This window comes from Gymnoscopelus microlampas (assembly GCF_963454915.1).
Source record: "Gymnoscopelus microlampas genome assembly, chromosome: 6".
NCBI classification, from domain to species: Eukaryota; Metazoa; Chordata; class Actinopteri; order Myctophiformes; family Myctophidae; genus Gymnoscopelus; species Gymnoscopelus microlampas.
This window is the reverse complement of record NC_139943.1, coordinates 31,358,200-31,365,018: the sequence shown is the minus strand read 5'-3', so window position 1 is coordinate 31,365,018 and position 6,819 is coordinate 31,358,200.

Sequence of the window (6,819 nt, the reverse complement as noted above, 5' to 3'; positions counted from 1 at the left end):
ATGCAAAAAAAACTAAAACACAACCAATAAAATACAATACAATACAATACAATACAATACATCACATAAAAAAATAAAACAATGCCAAATGATCCTGGGTATTTCCTTTACATACATTATATTCAATGAGGTAAAAGGGGGAAAAAAAGAATAACAGTATTTTGCGCTACCACCACATCTCAAGTCCTGTTGTTAGCAATAAAAAATTATATAGCCTCCCCACTTACAGATGTATTTATCCAATCTGTCAGACCTGCTATAAGTTATCTGCTCATAAGCAGCAACTTTGCCAATCTCTACAAACCATTCTTGGAAAGAAGGACTCCCAGCATCCTTCCAACCCCTCTGTCTTTAAGACAATTTTGAACTTCATTTGAACCATGTTAGACTCATTGAAAAGTATGAAAACACATATCCCTGGTTATGGTGACTGATGTCGCGTGGGGGGACAAACACACACATAATTACAAAAAAAAGAGAGTTCACTGAGAGTTAACCTCAACCTGTGTGAATGAGACATCAACTACATGAAAAGAAAAAAAGAGAGAAAGTTTGAACAATAAGCTCTGACATCAATAACACTGGATTTGATTGAACTCATTTGAGGGATAAATGCTAATTAAAATCCTGTTTTTAAAATGCAGGACCCTACAAAGATAAAAGTTGAAGAGAAGATCAAAGAAGCCACAAACACTTCAGCTTTAATTTAGCATGACAACCTGTCTCGCTTTAGAGTTTCCGTCAGGGTGCATGACAAACACTGAACATCTCCTTATCACATTCGTCCAAAGATAATTAACTTGACCTCCCTGCAACACCTTTCTCTCAGCACAGCTGAGAAGTGTTTGCTTTCATACTCAAACTTTTGTTCTTTGTAATGCTGCCCGCTCTGATCATGAATAATTCCCACAGTCTGCTGCGAGAGCTGCAGTGTGTACTCGGCCTGGGCTTCATTTGTATGTCATCATCTGATGCCAGTTTTGTCACATTCCCTGTCCAACATGTGTGGATAACGAATTCAAAGGCAAGTTCAATATTGTACGGCTCGGTCGCCTGCCACTTTTGACAGCCAAGACCCAGCTGAACATGTAATTACAATTGATTAGAAACTGTCTCCTCCTGGAAATCCGTGCTTCATCGTAAAAAAAAAGAAAAGAGTGCCAACGTTGTTCTTCAATCGGAGTGTAAGCTCTCGGCTTGTCCCATACATTGAGGGAATTGATGAACAAATGACGTTAATCTTTTTTTTCTTCTCCGTTCTGTTCTACAAGATCCAAGTGACCGATCAGAAAATGTAATGAGTTGCTGTACAAGTTGTGAATTTCAATGAAAGAGGGACACGGTTTCACTCTCTGGACTTTCTCTGGCACGATATTTAATATAGATTTAATAAGAAGTATCACTCGGCTCTAATATCACATTCAAATTAGACTCGGCGTTCAAACGGACATTAATCAAAGGGCTCTCTAAAGAATATGCACACAGACTATGCAGATAACTAAAAAGAAAAACGGAAAGCTGGATTAATGTTCATAAAAGTTCATATTCTTAAACCAGCTCAGTGGTCTTGTGGTTAATAGGAAGGTTGGGGCTCAATCCCACGGCCAAGTCATACCAAAGACAAAATGTTTTACCCAATGTCTTAGTACTTGGCACTCGGCATCAAGGGTTGGATTGGGGGTAAGTCCCTGCAACATAGTGTTATGTCCAGGGGGTGTACTTGTACACCATGGAGGGGGGGATGTACATGAAGACGCCTCACGCTACAGAAACAGGAGAGAGGCTCCTGACCTATATGGGTCTCATGGTTCAGGAACCATTTGTTTGCAAGGCTGCTAGTCCAGTAATTCTAGCAAAAAAATCCACTCAGGTTGGACCAAATTGTATTATTTTGTTTCTCAACTGATTTTGACTGGAAATTAGGTCTACTAGCCAGGATAAAAAATCTACCCTGATCTGCTCACTGCTAATACCCTAAATCCAAGATGGCCGCCATTGTGAGTATTTCATTCCAAAAAGTGTCATATCTTCCAAACTAATAGAGCTATGAATGTAAACAAAGTCTCTAATCCTATGTTTTTGAGGTCAGGGAATTGATTAGAAGCATTTTAATAAGACTGAGATTTCTTTTGGTAACTTAAGTTACATTTTATTGCCATTTACAGGTGAAATCACAAAACTAAATGCAGTAAGTAAAACATAAAGAAAAATAAAAGGCACATTGAAAGGCACAGTTGTTTTCAAAGCTTGACTGTGACCTCCTGATTGCATTACACATAACTTAAAACATCTAGAAAACTCAAAATACCTATAATCTACTGCAACTTAATTTAACCACATCATGTAGAGACATGTAGAGAGATATGTAGAACCTTCACTGCATCATTGGTGCAGGTGATTTCAACACCCAGACAGTCTAATCATCTAGAAGCTCTTCACTGTTCACTTCAACATTGGTGCAGGTGATTCCCTTACACTGACCACAAGCCAGGGTGCACAGCAGGGGTGCAGTACGTTAGTCCGACAGCGCATTCCTCCGACAGCGCAGTGCTCCGACATTAAACAGTAAACCCGAACCAAACCCGCACCCTAACCGCACGCGGATGCCACATAGTCGGAGAAAAGGTCTGTCGGATTAACGAATGCCTCCCGCACAGCAGTCCATTCTTGCGACAGGAACAGGTGTTTTTGTCGCACTTGCCGTGGCAGTTGCATTTGACTAGCTTCAGCAAGGCTGCTGGAGCAGCATCCCTCTGCATCCTCACTGGCTTGAGATTCTCCACATGTTGGCCTTTGTGGAGCAACCATCCCCACTTGGTTGGATCAAGAATATTGCCTAGCCAGGTTTGTACCTGGTGGTACACTCGGTAACTATGGTACTTGGCTGCATCGCAAGTAGGTGGGAGAGATTCAGGAGGCAGATAGACCAACCTGGACGCCATCTTGCTACTGAACCTGGCTGCTCTTTCAAAGTCAAGGCTATTCCCAGGCTTAGAGTTGTACAGGACTTCTAGAGCGGCCTGGCCATGCTTGTTGACATCATCGTGGCTTTGATTTGGCTTCATGAGTAAGCTTCATGAGGAACATTAAGGCGGTTGGTGGTCTGACAAGAGGTCGGGTTTGAACAGTCGACAAGTCTGATATGGTTGATGTCCACCCCAGCATGTGGAGAAGTCAACAGGGCCATGAGAGAAGTGACCGGCCTACAAGACATCAAGGAAGCAGTGGTCCACAAGGACAGGGCAGCTGCAGGGATGACCAGAGATGCCAAGGATGTGCAGATGATCCTGAACTACTTCTCTGAACGAAAACCTTTCTCCCGGGATTTGAGGGAACTGCATAGTCTGTCATGTGGAGTCGTAGCTGACAAGTCTGTGAATGTAGAAAGAGCAGAGTCAGTTGGTCATGCCATACTGAAATCTATGCAGGGCAAATCGGTAGCAGAGCACACGTTCCGCAAGAGAGATCAGGTCACCACACTTGCTGCCTCAACTTACATTGCCATTGAAGGAGAACGCCTGGAGATCGACCCGAAACAGTTGTTCCAGCGTCTTGTTGTGGCAGGAACAGGGACTGTTGACACAAGAACCTTGTTCACATACGAGTTGTCAGCTTACCCCACAGCTCTGTTTGACAACAGTCTCCTGATGCGTCCGCCAGACAAGGCCAGTCTCCAGACAGGCCTGGTGAAGAAGGTACCATCCTGTGTAGTAAGTCAATGTCCAGATGATGTCGTGTACGTCCTTGATGGTGGTGCACTCTTGCAACGGCTGCCATGGCCCAACCAGACAACATATGCCAATCTATCCAGTTTGTATGTGCAGTATGTACATCGCCACTACAGACATGCTGTTGTCGTATTTGATGGTTATGGAAGTGGTCCCTCTACAAAGGATGAAGCACACCAGAGACGTTCCAGGTCAAACAACATCGGAGCAGAAGTTGACCAGCCAGAAATGCAGCTGACCATGAAGAAGAAGGCATTCCTCGCAAACCCCAGGAATAAGCAGAAGTTCCTGTACTTCATTGGCAGTGAGCTGGAGAAAGCTGGAGTTGAACTCTACCACAGTGCTGGTGATGCTGACTACGACATTGTGTCAACAGCATGTACCATGGCCAAGAGGAGATCAGTGGCAGTGGTTGGGGACGACACAGACCTGCTGGTCCTGCTGCTGCACCATCTCAGTCCCAGCCATCATGTCATCTTCCTACAGACAGCCAGCAAGATCCTCAGCATCCGGATCCTACAAGATAATCTAGCCCCTAACCTTACTGCATCATTGCTCTTCCTACATGCCATCACAGGGTGTGATACGTCCAGGTTGGTCTATCTGCCTCCTGAATCTCTCCCACCTACTTGCGATGCAGCCAAGTACCATAGTTACCGAGTGTACCACCAGGTACAAACCTGGCTAGGCAATATTCTTGATCCAACCAAGTGGGGATGGTTGCTCCACAAAGGCCAACATGTGGAGAATCTCAAGCCAGTGAGGATGCAGAGGGATGCTGCTCCAGCAGCCTTGCTGAAGCTAGTCAAATGCAACTGCCACGGCAAGTGCGACAAAAACACCTGTTCCTGTCGCAAGAATGGACTGCTGTGCGGGAGGCATGCGTTAATCCGACAGACCTTTTCTCCGACTATGTGGCATCCGTGTGCGGTTAGGGTGCGGGTTTGGTTCGGGTTTACTGTTTAATGTCGGAGCACTGCGCTGTCGGAGGAATGCGCTGTCGGACTAACGTACTGCACCCCTGCTGTGCACCCTGGCTTGTGGTCAGTGTAAGGGAATCACCTGCACCAATGTTGAAGTGAACAGTGAAGAGCTTCTAGATGATTAGACTGTCTGGGTGTTGAAATCACCTGCACCAATGATGCAGTGAAGTTTCTACATATCTCTCTACATGTCTCTAGATGTTTTCTAGATGTTTTAAGTTATGTGTAATGCAATCAGGAGGTGACAGTCAAGCTTTGAAAACACCTGTGCCTTTCAATGTGCCTTTTATTTTCTTTATGTTTTACTTACTGCATTTAGTTTTGTGATTTCACCTGTAAATGGCAATAAAATGTAAGTTAAGTTACCCAAAAAATCTCAGTCTTATTAAAAATGCTTCTAATCAATTCCCTGACCTCAAAAACATAGGATTAGACACTTTGTTTACATTCATAGCTCTATTAGTTTGGAAGATATGCCACTTTTTGGAATGAAATACTCACAATGGCGGCCATCTTGGATTTAGGGTATTAGCAGTGAGCAGATCAGGGTAGATTTTTTATCCTGGCTAGTAGACCTAATTTCCAGTCAAAATCAGTTGAGAAACAAAATAATACAATTTGGTCCAACCTCAACCCTAGAATTACTGGACTATACTACTCATAGTACTACTTCTCCCCAATGTAGGCGTTATGCCAATTAATCCATTAAGACCAGGAACGCATCTGTGTCATTTTAAGGTTTTCTTTGGCTATTAAAAAATAGCAGATATACAAGCTCATAGCGTGGTACAGAGTGCCGCGCTATGAGCTTGTAGATCTGCAATTTTTTTAAAACATTGTGGAAACTTTGAATATATATATATATATATGTATATATGTATGTACGTGTTTTAAAGCGAACGTTTTTAACTCTGATCTGTGCTTCTGGGGGTTCCTGGAACAACAAATTTTGAAATGGGGGTCCGCGGCCAAATACATTTTGGGGGTCCTTGACATGGAAAAGTTGGGCCACCACTGATGTATTTGGCCACGGACCCCCATCTCAAAATTTTTGTTCCAGGGACCCCCCCCCCCCCCCCCCCCCCCAGAAGCAAAGATTTGAATTACAAATGTTAGCTTAAAAATATATGTATATTCAGAGATTTGCCCAAAGTTTCAAGATTTTTCAAAAATAGCAGATCTACAAGCTCATAGCTCATCACGCTATGAGCTTGTGGATCTGCTATTTTTGAATAGCCAAATAAATCCTAAATGACACACATGCTTTCCCAGATTGAATGGGTTAATTCCTCTCCCCACACGTGTGTGTTGTCACTGCTGTTGTATCCTACTGACTCACCTGCCCCGCAAGGAGCCCCCACGGGGAGGTTTTGGGCCTCCGTCCTTCTCCTCCCGCCCAACACTCCCTGCTGGCAGGCACCGCCCCAGCCCCCTTGGAGTACTTGCAGAAACACATACTGTATCACCCTCCCCGCCCCGGTTAACCTCCCCCGAACACCAGCCAATTCTGTTCGTATAGACGCTCGACAAATGCACCGCGTTCGGATTCAAACCCCCCTCAGGCTCCACGGTGGTGGGCAGTCACTTAAAGGAGTAGTTGACCCAAAAAATTACTTATTTTCGATCAATTACACACCCCATGATGCATTGAATTCATGGATATTTTCAAATTATTGGCTTAGGAATGCAACAAAAACAAAAAATCCATGAATTAAATGCTCATGGGGTGTGTAATTGATATAAAATAAGTATTTTTTTGGGTGAACTACTCCTTTAACCACTGCGCCAGAGTGCCTCTCTACTACTACTAATTTTCTTAACCCCAAACCCTACATTATATACTTCATTGACCGGAGTCCCCCAGGGGTCTATACTAGGCTCCTACTGTTTTCGCTCTACACAAAATGTCTTCTACATACTTGATCTACAACTATTGTGAGCTTGTAGATCGGCTGTTTTCGCTGTATGTTCGCCCCCAGAATAGCGATGCCGGGGCTCATGTTGTTAATAAGGATGTGCACAGTGTGCAGTTACTCTCTTCCCACAACATGCTTTCATTCCAGTTCAGTCCACTACAAATGATTTGCCCTTATGGTTGTGAAGAATGT